General features: G+C 45.7%; 1 long non-coding RNA gene across 1 annotated transcript; it reads left to right on the top strand.

Moving 5' to 3' along the window:
• Positions 1–6,843: 6,843 nt before the first annotated feature.
• Positions 6,844–13,583, top strand: LOC125141370. The gene is made up of 2 exons (XR_007140731.1): positions 6,844–7,323; positions 11,031–13,583. It is a non-coding gene; the product is annotated as an uncharacterized LOC125141370 (long non-coding RNA).
• The last annotated feature ends 1,174 nt before the right edge of the window (positions 13,584–14,757 follow it).

Here is a 14,757-nt window from a genome sequence, read left to right as displayed (position 1 = left end):
TGAGTGAGTGAGTGAGTGGCTGAGTGAGTGGCTGAGTGAGTGGCTGAGTGAGTGGTTGAGTGAGTGAGTGGCTGTGTGAGTGAATGAGTGGTTGAGTGAGTGAGTGAGTGGCTGTGTGAGTGAATGAGTGAGTGAGTGGCTGTGACAGTGAGTGAGTGAGTAAGTGAGTGGCTGTGTGAATGAGTGAGTGGGTGAGTGAGTGGCTGTGTGAGTGAATGAGTGAGTGGGTGAGTCAGTGAATGAGTGAGTGAGTGGCTGTGTGAGTGAATGAGTGAGTGGCTGTGTGAGTGAATGAGTGAGTGAGTGAGTGGCTGAATGAGTGAGTGAGTGAGTGGCTGTGTGAGTGAATGAGTGAGTGAGTGAGTGGCTGAATGAGTGGTTGAGTGAGTGAGTGAGTGAGTGAGTGAGTGAGTGGCTGAGTGTGTGGTTGAGTGAGTGAGTGAGTGAATGAGTGGTTGAGTGAGTGGCTGTGTGAGTGAATGAGTGAGTGGGTGAGTGAGCGGGTGTGTGATTGAATGAGTGAGTGGGTGAGTGGCTGTGTGAGTGAAAGAGTGAGTGAGTGGCTGTGTGAGTGGTTGAGTGAGTGGGTGAGTGGCTGTGTGAGTGAATGAGTGAGTGAGTGGCTGTGTGAGTGGTTGAGTGAGTGGCTGTGTGAGTGAATGAGTGAGTGAGTGAGTGGCTGTGTGAGTGGTTGAGTGAGTGAGTGGCTGTGTGAGTGAATGAGTGAGTGAGTGAGTGAGTGAGTGAGTGGCTGAATGAGTGAGTGAGTGAGTGGCTGAATGAGTGGTTGAGTGAGTGAGTGAGTGAGTGAGTGAGTGGCTGTGTGAGTGAATGAGTGGTTGAGTGAGTGAGTGAGTGAGTGAGTGAGTGAGTGGCTGTGTGAGTGAATGAGTGAGTGAGTGGCTGAATGAGTGGTTGAGTGAGTGAGTGAGTGAGTGAGTGGCTGTGTGAGTGAATGAGTGGTTGAGTTAGTGAGTGAGTGAGTGAGTGAGTGGCTGTGTGAGTGAATGAGTGAGTGAGTGGCTGTGACAGTGAATGAGTGAGTAAGTGAGTGGCTGTGTGAGTGAATGAGTGAGTGGGTGAGTCAGTGAATGAGTGAGTGAGTGAGTGAGTGGCTGTGTGAGTGAATGAGTGAGTGGCTGTGTGAGTGAATGAGTGAGTGAGTGGCTGAATGAGTGAGTGAGTGAGTGGCTGTGTGAGTGAGTGAATGAGTGAGTGAGTGGCTGTGTCAGTGAATGAGTGAGTAAGTGAGTGGCTGTGTGAGTGAATGAGTGAGTGGGTGAGTGAGCGGGTGTGTGAGTGAATGAGTGAGTGGGTGAGTGAGTGGCTGTGTCAGTGAATGAGTGAGTGAGTGTATGAGTGGTTGAGTGAGTGAGTGAGTGAGTGGCTGTGTCAGTGAATGAGTGGCTGAGTGAGTGGCTGAGTGAGTGGTTGAGTGAGTGAGTGAGTGAGTGAGTGGCTGTGTGAGTGAATGAGTGGTTGAGTGAGTGAGTGAGTGGCTGTGTCAGTGAATGAGTGAGTGAGTGGCTGTGTGAGTGAATGAGTGAGTAAGTGAGTGGCTGTGTCAGTGAGTGATTGAGTGAGTGGCTGTGTCAGTGAATGAGTGAGTGAGTGGCTGAGTGAGTGGTTGAGTGAGTGAGTGAGTGAGTGGCTGTGTGAGTGTATTAGTGAGTGAGTGAGTGGCTGTGTCAGTGAGTGAGTGAGTGAGTGAGTGAGTGAGTGAGTGAGTGGCTGTGTGAGTGTATGAGTGAGTGAGTGAGTGAGTGAGTGAGTGGCTGTGTCAGTGAGTGAGTGAGTGGCTGAGTGAGTGGCTGAGCGAGTGGCTGAGTGAGTGAGTGAGTGAGTGAGTGAGTGGCTGTGTGAGTGAATGAGTGGTTGAGTGAGTGAGTGAGTGAGTGAGTGAGTGGCTGTGTCAGTGAATGAGTGAGTGAGTGAGTGGCTGTGGAGTGGTTGAGTGAGTGAGTGAGTGGCTGTGTCAGTGAATGAGTGAGTGAGTGAGTGAGTGGCTGTGTGAGTGAGTGAGTGGTTGAGTGAGTGAATGAGTGAGTGGCTGTGTCAGTGAATGAGTGAGTGAGTGGCTGTGTGAGTGAATGAGTGAGTGAGTGAGTGGCTGAATGAGTGAGTGAGTGAGTGAGTGAGTGAGTGAGTGAGTGGTTGATTGAGTGAGTGAGTGAGTGAGTGAGTGAGTGAGTGAGTGAGTGAGTGAGTGAGTGAGTGAGTGGCTGTGTGAGTGTATGAGTGAGTGAGTGAGTGAGTGAGTGAGTGGCTGTGTCAGTGAGTGAGTGAGTGGCTGAGTGAGTGGCTGAGTGAGTGGCTGAGTGAGTGGTTGAGTGAGTGAGTGAGTGAGTGAGTGAGTGAGTGAGTGGCTGTGTGAGTGAATGAGTGGTTGAGTGAGTGAGTGAGTGAGTGAGTGGCTGTGTCAGTGAATGAGTGAGTAATTGAGTGGCTGTGTGAGTGGCTGAGTGAGTGAGTGAGTGAGTGAGTGAGTGGCTGTGTGAGTGAATGAGTGGTTGAGTGAGTGAGTGAGTGAGTGAGTGAGTGAGTGGCTGTGTCAGTGAATGAGTGAGTGAGTGAGTGGCTGTGGAGTGGTTGAGTGAGTGAGTGAGTGGCTGTGTCAGTGAATGAGTGAGTGAGTGAGTGAGTGGCTGTGTGAGTGAGTGAGTGGTTGAGTGAGTGAATGAGTGAGTGGCTGTGTCAGTGAATGAGTGAGTGAGATGCTGTGTGAGTGGTTGAATGAGTGGCTGTGTGAGTGAGTGAGTGAGTGAGTGAGTGAGTGAGTGAGTGAGTGAGTGGTTGATTGAGTGAGTGAGTGAGTGAGTGAGTGAGTGAGTGAGTGAGTGAGTGAGTGAGTGAGTGGCTGTGTGAGTGTATGAGTGAGTGAGTGAGTGAGTGAGTGAGTGGCTGTGTCAGTGAGTGAGTGAGTGGCTGAGTGAGTGGCTGAGTGAGTGGCTGAGTGAGTGGTTGAGTGAGTGAGTGAGTGAGTGAGTGAGTGAGTGAGTGAGTGAGTGGCTGTGTGAGTGAATGAGTGGTTGAGTGAGTGAGTGAGTGAGTGAGTGGCTGTGTCAGTGAATGAGTGAGTAATTGAGTGGCTGTGTGAGTGGTTGAGTGAGTGAGTGAGTGGCTGTGTCAGTGAGTGAGTGAGTGGCTGTGTGAGTGAGTGAGTGGCTGTGTCAGTGAGTGAGTGAGTGAGTGAGTGAGTGGCTGTGTGAGTGAGTGAGTGAGTGGTTGAGTGAGTGAATGAGTGAGTGGCTGTGTCAGTGAATGAGTGAGTGAGTGGCTGTGTGAGTGGTTGAATGAGTAGCTGTGTGAGTGAGTGAGTGAGTGAGTGAGTGAGTGAGTGAGTGAGTGAGTGAGTTTTTTTTCTGGACCAATTTTTTTTCTGAACCAATAAATACAGGTGGTTTGTCATACCAGTGTACATGAAAAATTACATTAAGATAGACTCACTTGGAAAGGAATAAAAAACATCAAACAGAAGATCGGCAGATGTGCTTTTAAATCCACTTTTAAATGAAATTCAGTACAATTAACTACAGATATTACAATTCCCATGCCAACATCACCTTAAGTAGATTCAACACACAAAAGTCCATTGTTGCATTTTACGCTGTGTCTAAAAATTGTTTACAATTTTAGATAAAGGTATATGATATAAACAGATATAATAGAATATCATTGAAATGCTTGATGAAAGCTTTTGTTTAAAACTCATCTTGTACTTATAATGTCCCTTTTATTTGTGTGTGATACAATGAGTCATCACATCAATATTCATTATCAACCTTACAGATTTAGAAGAAATGCCAAGGAGCTGCTGTGATCTTGACACATGCAATTAAGTCTCAGTGTGAGCTATTTTTCAGACGCTCTCCTGAGGTCTCTCTTACATGCTCACTGATCTCAGGCAGCAGCTTTTGGTGCAATTATTTGAACAGAAGTTTCCATTAGGCCTCAGACAGTATATACAGTTGTCGTATAAAGAGCCACAAATTTACCTTTCAATGCCACCATAAAAAAAAACAAAAAATGCACGATAATACCACAAAGAAGTATTAGAAAAGAGAGCTAATGTTGTTTTCCTTATTTACAGGATGATCAAATGTTTTTTATTTGTTATCAGATGAGCACATGTTTCATTATAGCATCAATTTAAAACATTCATTCATTCATTTTCTACCGCTTATCCGAACTACCTCGGGTCACGGGTAGCCTGTGCCTATCTCAGGCGTCATCGGGCATCAAGGCAGGATACACCCTGGACGGAGTGCCAACCCATCGCTGGGCACACACACACTCTCATTCACTCACGCAATCACACACTACAGACAATTTTCCAGAGATGCCAATCAACCTACCATGCATGTCTTTGGACCGGTGGAGGAAACCCCTGAGGCCCGGGGAGAACATGCAAACTCCACACACACAAGGTGGAGGTGGGAATCAAACCCCCAACCCTGGAGGTGTGAGGCGAGCGTGCTAACTACTAAGCCACCATGCCCCCCAATTTAAAACATAAATGTTGAATTTAATATTGAATATTTAATTAATTAATCACCCATTGTATTTGTGCTTTCTGCTACAGTGGACATACTAAATCATGAGAGAGAGAGTGTGAGAGAGAGTGTGAGAGAGTGAGAGAAAGAGAGAGTATGAGGGAGAGTGAGAGAAAGAGAGAGAGTGAGAGAGAGTAAAAGAGAGTGAGAGAGAGTAAAATGGAGTGAGAGAGAGTGTGAAAGAGTAAGAGAGAGAGTGAAAGAGAGTGAGAGAAAGAGTGCTTAAGAAAGAGAGAGAGAGAGAGAGAGAGAGAGAGAGAGAGAGAGAGAGAGACTGTGAGAGTGTGTGTGTGTGTGTGTGAGAGAGAGAGGGGGGGCGAGAGAGAGGTTGAGAGAGAGGTTGAGAGTGAGAGAGAATGAGTGAGTGAGAGAGAGAGTGAGTGAGTGAGTGAGTGCGACGCGCGTGCGTGAGCGAGGCGTGCGTCCGAGAGAGCGCGTGCGTGCGTGCGAGGGAGCGTGCGCGCCCGCGCGCGTGCAGAGCGCGGTCCCTGGAGTGCGCGCGCGTGTGCCCGCGTCCGACGCGAGAGTGCCGCGCGTGCGCGCAAGAGTGCTTCGGAGCGGGCGCGCGAGCCGCGCGCGCGCGCGCGAGGCGAAGAGAGAGAGAGTAGACTGTGACGTGAGTGTGTGTTGTGGCGCGAGAGGGGGGGGCGCGCGAGAGGTTGAGAGAGGGTTGTCGTGCGCGAGAGCGCGTGGTGCGTGCGCAGCCGCGCGTGCGTGCGCGCGCGCGTGCGTGCGCGTGCGTGCGTGCGTGCGTGCGTGCGCGCGTGCGTGCGTGCGTGCGCGCGCGCGCGTGCGTGCGTGCGCGCGTGCGTGCGTGCGTGCGTGCGTGCGTGCGTGCGCGCGCGCGTGCGTGCGTGCGTGCGCGTGCGTGCGTGCGTGCGTGCGCGCGCGTGCGTGCGCGTGCGTGCGTGCGTCGCGCGCGTGCGTGCGCGTGCGTGCGCGCGCGTGTGTGCGCGCGCGTGTGTGCGCGCGCATGTGTGCGCGCGCGTGCGTGCGCGCGCGTGCGTGCGCGCGCGTGCGTGCGTGCGTGCGTGCGTGCGTGCGTGCGCGCGGCGTGCGTGCGCGCGCGTGCGTGCGCGCGCGTGCGTGCGCGCGCGCGCGTGCGTGCGCGCGCGTGCGTGCGCGCGTGCGTGCGCGCGCGCGTGCGCGTGCGCGCGTGCGTGCGCGTGCGTGCGTGCGCGCGCGCGCGCGTGCGTGCGCTGCGCGCGCGTGCGTGCGCGTGCGCGCGTGCGCGCGCGTGCGTGCGCGCGCGTGCGTGCGTGCGTGCGCGCGTGCGTGCGCGCGTGCGTGCGTGCGCGCGCGTGCGTGCGCGCGTGCGTGCGCGCGCGTGCGTGTGCGTGTGCGTGCGTGTGCGTGCGTGTGCGTGCGTGCGCGTGCGTGCGCGTGCGTGCGTGCGCGTGCGTGCGTGCGCGAGCGTGCGCGTGCGTGCGCGTGCGTGCGCGTGCGTGCGTGCGCGCGCGTGCGTGCGTGCGCGCGTGCGTGCGTGCGTGCGTGCGTGCGTGCGTGCGCGCGCGTGCGTGTGCGTGCGCGCGCGCGTGCGTGCGCGTGCGTGCGCGTGCGTGCGCGTGCGTGCGTCGCGTGCGTGCGCGCGCGCGTGCGTGCGCGCGCGTGCGTGCGCGTGCGTGCGCTGCGTGCGCGCGCGTGCGTGCGCGCGCGTGCGCGTGCGTGCGCGCGCGCGTGCGCGCGCGAGTGCGAGCGCGCGCGAGCGCGCGCGTGCGTGCGCGCGCGCGTGCGTGCGTGCGTGCGAGAGTGCGGGCGGGCGTGCGTGCGCGCGTCGCGCGCGCGCGCGCGCGCGCGCGCGCGCGCGCGCGCGTGTGTGTGTGGTGTGTGTGTGCGCGCGCGCGGGGGGGCGCAGCGCGCGGTTGCGCGCGCGGTTGCGCGTGCGCGCGCGTGCGTGGTGCGGCGCGCGTGCGTGCGCGCGCCGCGCGCGCCCCGCGCGCGCGCGCGCGCGCGCGCGCGCGCGTGCGTGCGTGCGATTGGTTGCCGTGCGTGGGCTGCGTGCGCTGCGTGCGTGTGCGCGCGTGCGTGCGTGCGTGCGTGCGTGGTGCGTGCGTGCGTGCGCCGGCGCGCGCGCGCAGCTGGCGTGCCGTGCCGTGCGTGCGTGCTTGCGTGCGCTCGCGGGTGCGTGCGTGCGTCGGCGCGCGCGCTATGAGTGCGTGAGTGAGTCGTGAGCCGAGAGAGAGAGAGAGAGAGAGAGAGAGAGAGAGAGAGAGAGAATGCTGGAAACAGGGAGAGTGAGAACTGATCCATGTGCAGGGTCACGTGTGTGAAGTGTAATTCGCATCACAGTGGCTCTGATTTAACGAGCTCTATGACACCCTAAATCACATAAAGAACAGGAGGTTAGTCTGTGTGTGTTTTACTCCACTGTACAGCTATAGGAAGATATTCTTCCACTACATGGAAAGAACAGCTGGAGCGTCGCGCGCCCGGTGAGATCCAGCTGTGCTGAACGGGAATATTAAACAGATGTGTATGTGCTACGTGTAGAACGACACGTTGAATACAAAACGTCCTGTAGACTACTGAGACCTCGGGATCTTCTGTGTTTATATTAAAAAGCAAAAAGTATTATCGTGATGCAGAATAGCCTACGGACGTTTCGTGACACTTAAAGCACTGGATCGCGTTTCATTTGGATTGCACTGACTTTTCCCTTCTGTTTCTTCCGAGCAGAAGGTTTGTTTAGCAACAATGTCCAAGGTCCGAGTTCTTCTTTTTCTCCTACATCACTTCGTTTTTTCGCTTCTATCTGCGAGAATCACTAAAGGTAAAGCTGTTCGTCTCACAATGTGTCCTGTTCATAGATGGGGTATCTTTATGTAGGGCGTATATATGTACAGCACTGGGTAGTTTACAAAGAGCATACATAAGATATAAATAGATAGGTGTTCGGATTGAATCTATAGGAATGGTCCATGATACGTTTAGTGTTGCTCCTTATATGTGTCTTGGGGATATTTATTATAGAAATTGTTAAAAGACTGAGTTTGTATTCAATTAAGAAGCAACTATTCACTGGCATTGCACTGTCTATTAGTTCCAACTTAATACTATGGTATTGGTGCCCATCTCTTATAATACTTTATAATACTGTGGCACTGCACATCAATATCATCATTGCCCACACAGCTTTGCATGTTGTTATTAGTAGTGGTGATATTTTATACTCAGTGTCTACAGTACAACAGCTCCCAAAGATCTAACCTTTTAAAGCGTCTTCTAGCAAGCTGTAGAAAGGGTTTAAACTGCAGGTTTGATATGCATACAGAAGTGCAAAGGTTAGGAAATAGGACACAAAATTTTAAGGACACATCACTGTCTCAATATATAGATGAACAAAGCTGCTGAAAATGCGAGAGATGCACAAATTAGAATGCACAAAATGTGTCATAAGACTGGAATACACTGGAAGCCTTTCTCTCTGCCATGAGTATGACAGCCTTGGAAAAAATGGATTGAAAAAGGTTATAAAAATTTCTGGAAATATCAAATAAGTAATTAAAACTTATTTTCTTCATCCATTCATTGTACTTTAGTAACCACTTTATCCTGGTCAGGGTCATCGTGGATCCTGAGTCTATTGCATCAACACTGGGTGTGAGGTGGGGATACATTCTAGATGAGAGTATGCCAGTTAATTACAATACACAACAAATATTATATACTCAATCATCCCTAGTGGCAATTTACTGTAAAATTCACCAGGAGCTAATGGATAACAGTGAAAAGATGCAGCTTCATATACCACAGAGAAAGCATGTATTAGTCTTTACCTTATGCATTGATACGGGATGAGGATTGTTATTTGGCAAGTGCATTGATGACGTGACTGTCTCCAAGACCATAACCACACCAATTAGAATCTGTGGATGACTGCTAAGGTGTGTGTGCTGCTGAAGTCTAGAGACAGCCTTCAGAACAGGGGACAGGGCAGCCCTAAGAACAGCAAGGTCCAAACTGTCCCAAGAAATGCCCGCACATACCCAGACAATCCACAGCCACTTTCAGGACAGCAGAGGCACCTGGCACATGTGGCCTTGCATACAGGCAATCATGAACTACAAGACAGCTTCACCTGCCTGTGACAATGATGCCTCCCTCCCAGATGCGCTGAATGAATTATTCGCTTGGTATGAGGTGCAGAACCAGGTAGTGGCAAGGAAGAACATCCCTTCCCAATGACAAGGTACTCTGTCTATCTACGGCTGAGGTGAGGAGAACTCTATGCAGAGTTAACCCAAGGAAGGCTCTGGACCAGACAACATTCCTGGCAAGGTGCTCATGGAATGTGCAGAACAGCTAGCAGATCTCTTCAATGACATTTTTAACATTTCCCTGAGCGGACACACATTGTATGAAGTGCATCGAGAGTAATGAAGGGCTCATCATGAGGTACAGCAAGACCCAGTTACCACCCTCACTGGAGCCCCTGCAGTTTGTGTATCGTCCGAACCGCTTCACGGACAATGCCATTGCCACGGCCCTTCATTTAGCCCTCACCCACCTGGACAATAAAGACACTTGAATGCTGTTCGTAGACTTCAGTTCAGTATTCGACACAATCATCTCAACAACACTCAACAACAGCTCCATCACCAAGAAAGCCCATCAGCGACTTCTTATGAAGGCTGAGGAAAGCCCCCCCTCCCCCTATCACGGACATTTACACCACACGCTGCATCTGCAAAGCCAACAGCATTGTGGATGACCCCACACACCCCTCACACTCTTCACCCTCCTGCCATCTGGAAAAAGGTAAAGAAGCATTCAAGCCCTCAAAATCATCATGCAACAGTTTTTTTCCACAAGCCATCAGACTGCTCAACAACTAAACTTAACTGTACAGAGCACAACACACACACCCCTCAACTGTGTAGACTGCAATGACCTACACCAAATACACACTCTTCCAATATGCAGTACATCCATGTCTACAGCACCACTTTATGTGGCTAAGACTTACTAACTGAAAGTCATTAGCTCTGTGTTGTTCTATGTATCACCATGGTCCTGGAGAAGTCTTGTCTCATTTCATGTTGAAATGACAATAAAAGCTTTTTGACTTGAGTTATTGGATCAGAAAGGGAAAAGCAGCTTGACAGATTGATTGTTGAGTCTTATCAACTGAACCATATGACAAGACATACAGTACACTAGATGACTAATGTGAAAAAGCACTAAGTAAAACAAGTATATTAAGCTTCATCTTAAAACTGCATCTTAAAACATCTTAAATCTTAATTAAATCTTGCTGGAACATCAGATTTTAGACAAATATATAAATGTAACAGACTGTTGTGTAATGTGCATCAACAGCTATAAAGCATTTTTATGTGACATACAGCAACCTATTTCATCATCGATCCAGACACATTCATCTTCATCTGCCCTTCTCCATCCTGCTCTCCATCTCTCCCCACCTTTCTCTCATCACCTTGCTGCTTTTTTTCTGCTAGATCCTTCATTTCCGATTGTCACAAACATTGTCTCTCTAGACATCAGCTGATAAGCCACTCTATTTTCACTTTTACAAACACTTTGGCATCTTGAGAAAACTAGAAGCCATTGAGACTATTGCATATTAAAAATTCTGTGTATTTTAATGAGCAATTAATTATTTTTAATTCTGACATTTTTTTTGTGGGAAATTACAGGTATAGATAACATATTAAATTAAAGTGTTTGTTGTCATATGTTGTCATATATCATTTATACAGTAACAGCTCACTAGGATTCATATGGTCTGCCTTGTACATAATGAACTGATTAAATCATTATTTAAAAAATGTCTTATGGATCTTATATTTTTTTGCAAGAAGTCAAGAAAGACTGAGTGGGAGAATAAAATCTGAAGGTTTCTAGTTTAGGGATGTGCAAACTTATGTAACTGTTGAATCTTAATCTTCAATTTTTTCCTATTTTTCTCTAAAACTGTTTCTGATTCTTTTTCACAATTTTGCTGCTTTAATTTAACATTAGGGTAGAAAAAGTTCTGATATGATTGATCTTATTCACAAAACCCTGCCTTGTGTACTGTGGTGTGTGTGTAGACATTTTATATTCACTATATATAGATATGTGTGATGATTGTCCTGAACATCCTTTTAAAACTCTTACTACTGTTTTTTTTTTTGTGTGTGTGTAGTTGTAGACATATAGAAGACAGAAGTCGGGTTCCTCTCATGGTTTTTTCCTCATATTGCTTCAGGGAAATTTTCCTCATCACTTTTACCCTCACATGATCAATAGGAATCTAAATCTACACACAAATTGAAGTTGCTTTCTGCCGTCTGCTTTCTCTTTATACAAACACAATGAAATTGATTGAGTGTTTTACACTAATTACACAGTTTTTCCAATTTCCAATCACAGTATCATCACCATCAGTCATACTGACAGTCACCACCTCTCATGGACTATAAACCTTTTCTTCTGCTTCTGCCTTCTCCAACAATTTCGACTTCTCCTCCTCAGGTCACAGCACAGGCAGACCAGATGTGCCACTGACCACAGAGGGAACGTCATATGGCGGTGGGCTTCACTCTGTACTGCAGGATTCAGTCTCACCAGCCTTTGGTGCCACCATCATAATAATCGTCACTGTGATTGTAAGTGGAAGCGCCTACCTCTGCTTTCTCAAGTATATTTGTGCTGGCTGCTGCAAACCCACACAAGTGGCTCCTGTGACTAATATGAACCCCAACAAGAGTGAGGAGCAAGTGTAGTGAGAAGATTGTTCATAAGCTGCTATGAAATACTTTCATAATTCCCCTTTTTAAACCCAGTTCACATGGACAAATCTGTATCATTAAAAAGCTTCACTTTTTACAACAATGACTTATTCTTCATTTTCTCTGTAAATTTCAGAGTTCTTCTCTGGGCCTTGTCATATCTCTACATAGCATATAATATCTTTATTTTGGTTCTTACATATTCCAGTCATGTAAAATGTAAGATATATACAATGGGTATTTATATTCATATTAAATAGGATTAATAGTATTTTTATTTAAATGCACCAGAGACTGGATCTTGTTCAATGTCATAATTTGTATCTTTTCTTCAGATGATTCCTAAATTGTGACTTGATTAAATTGTGGTTATTTAAGTGCTGTGCAGTTTGTGTTTGTTAACATTAAAAAAGCTTAAATTTAGAGGATTGTGTTGAATTGCTAGTAGTTTGTTACTATGTTGTTGTTGTTGTTGTTGTTGCTGTTGTTGGCTGTTCCCTGTTTGGGGTCGACACAGAGGATCATCCGATCTGCATATATTTGGTTTTGGCACAGGTTTTACACTGGATGCTCTTTGAGACACAACCCCCCCATTTTATCTTGCCTCGGAATCAAACCTGTGCTGTGGCTGTGACAGCGTGGAATCCTGCCCCTGGACCTCCGGGGACCTGATAGTAGTTCCTATAATGGTCATATGTTAATATTTTATTTATTTATAAGACCAACAACTTTTTGATATCCACTGTACTAAAGCATCACATTGAGGTAATATTTTCGAATTCAGTACATCATCACACCATCACCCTTACAGATAATCTGTGATATCTGAGTCTGAGATGGAAGTGTGCACTTTTTCAACAGGGTGAGGACACTGAGACACACAAGTCTGTTGTCTCTGATCCTATGTTTTTATGTTAAACATCCATAAGCTGTGTGTGTAGCTGCATATGTAAAGTGCTTACTCTCTGATCCTGCTCCATGTGCCTCAGTGCGTGTAGTTTCTTTGAGATTTATATACATATCTGCATTTGTTTGTTGATTAACTATTATGTTGTCAGGTCTAGAGTTATCCAAGATTTTTCCTGGAAGAAATAAATAAATAAATAAATAAATAGATAGATAGATAGATAGATAGATAGATAGATAGATAGATAGATAGATAGATAGATAGATAGATAGATAGATAGATAGATAGATAGATAGATAGATAGATAGATAGATGACAATATAAAGCACATGAACTGATTGATATCTGAGGCTTCTTTGAAAGAGAGGTGGCTATATTGCTTTATTATATCAAACGTTTTCCAAAGCTACCTCTGGAGCAACACTTAGAGAAATCAATCAGTAATAGGAGAGACATAGACAGACAATAGGGAACAACTCTGGTTGCCATGACCTCTTCCTATCTTCCTATAGTGCTGAATAATCATTTGCAATACAGAAGACAGAGTATCGTCTCCGACTGTTTGTGCCAGGTTTCAGTTGTAATTATGCTAAATGTACGAAACTGAAGTAAAAGCATAAATGTACAGTTTATGCAGGGATTCTGTCCCTCATCAGGAGAGTGTAGTCAGTACAAACAAGGGTGTAGAAATGGAAAGTGCAGCTGATTACATATTGTGTTTGATTTACTGAACACTAGACAGTCAGCACTGGTTAGTTGTGTGAATATCAGAAATTGAGACCATATTTTGTACTTTTTGATCTTGTACATTCTACAATGCTGCTTCTGCATTTGTGCCAGGATTTCTGGCAACTTTGTTCACATAGCATATTCCCATATATGTAATAATCAGTTATTGCATCAGATTCCTCATTTTTAACAAAAAAAAAGCAACACAGTAAACAACAGATTAGTGACATTTTATTAAAAATGTTCAGAAGAAAAAAGGGAATATAGTTGAATCGAATTTTACTTTTCCTAATTTTTTTTAGTCCCAGTGTTTTTGAAGTTTGATCATTTCCACTTTGCTCATATACACAGGGCATTTATTGTGCAGAACAAGGCTCATTTTGCACTATGACTGACAGATAATGTCAAATTCTTTATGAATGTATTTTACCTCATCAAGTGATGTTTGAAAAGAGTTAATCTGTGAGAAAAGAGTTAATCAGCTTTTATTCGAGATCCTTTATTTGTATTTTCCTGAAAATGATGAGGAAAGATCTGTATTGTGTTTCTACAGTCACTCACATGTCTGGAGACTGTAGTTATGCTCTGTATTTCCCATTTGAAGTTAATTGCATTGGAATGATAATGTTAACAGTAAATAAAACAACACTCAAATTCAAATTCTGTTCATTTGTCATTAATTGTAGCCGCATTTTTTATTTTAATAATCAAAAAGGAAGTTAATTATGTTGGCTTTGTAGAAGCCAACATTCTGATTTCCGTTATAAGATTATTATTATTATTATTATTATTATTATTATTATTATTATTATTATTATTATTATTATTATTATTTCTATTTATTTATCACGTCACATGCTCATGTCTGCTCGCCTCCAAAAGTATAAACAATTCCTTCATGGTTTTCTTAGTAATTACTGGAGCATGTGTTTCCATTTGCATGCCATATATCAATTATATATATGTATTACTGCTGGACTGTAATTTAGTCTACAAAAGTAATTTCCTGATTCTGCCCCATAAAGCCGTCAAGAACGAAGTTAAATATAGGCTTTAAATCCTTCATTTCAATTAAATTTTTAATTTTTAATGTGCTTTTAACAATGGACATTGTCTCAAAGCAGCTTTACAGAAACATAAAAAAATCAATAACATTGACAAAGTTTAAAATTTAAATTTCTATTTATTTCTAATGAACAAGCCAGATATGAGCACCACAACAGAGTTTGCAAAGCCACCACAGTGGTCACGAAGGTAATTTCGAACTCTAATCATGCTGTTGTTGATTTTTGTGCATGTGTCTAATTGTGTGGTGGTGACATTGTGGTGACATATTCCAGTATTTGACTGTTGATTATGTTCATGGACAGTTCTCTTGCTATCACAAGATTAAACTTTCTTTGTATTTTCTTCTTTGGAGATATTGTTAATGAATGCAGATTACTTAGATACAAGTATTACACTTAACAGTAAACCAACATTCCTAAAAACATTGTAGGTGTATATACTGTCCTATATATATATAAGAGCTACGTTTTGTAAGTTTGTAAGACAGAATAATTATATCCCCTTTTCTCATTAGACTGAGCATTACCTCAGTTGCAATTGTGACTGAGCTCAGTTGCAACTGCTATTTTTGTCTTGCACAGATTGTTTCCCTGCTTTTGTCTCCATATGTACTGGTGAAATTATTAATAGCAATAATACAGCTATATTGTCAGAAATGCTCAGAAATAAAGCAGTTACAGATTATGAATAGCAGTTATCTATTTTAGAATTCTTAAGATGAATATAAGCTGAGATACTGAGGCAAAAGTCTGTTTCTATGTCATTT

This window comes from Tachysurus fulvidraco, chromosome 6 (genome assembly GCF_022655615.1).
Source record: "Tachysurus fulvidraco isolate hzauxx_2018 chromosome 6, HZAU_PFXX_2.0, whole genome shotgun sequence".
NCBI classification, from domain to species: Eukaryota; Metazoa; Chordata; class Actinopteri; order Siluriformes; family Bagridae; genus Tachysurus; species Tachysurus fulvidraco.
This window is presented reverse-complemented; position numbering and strand designations above follow the sequence as displayed.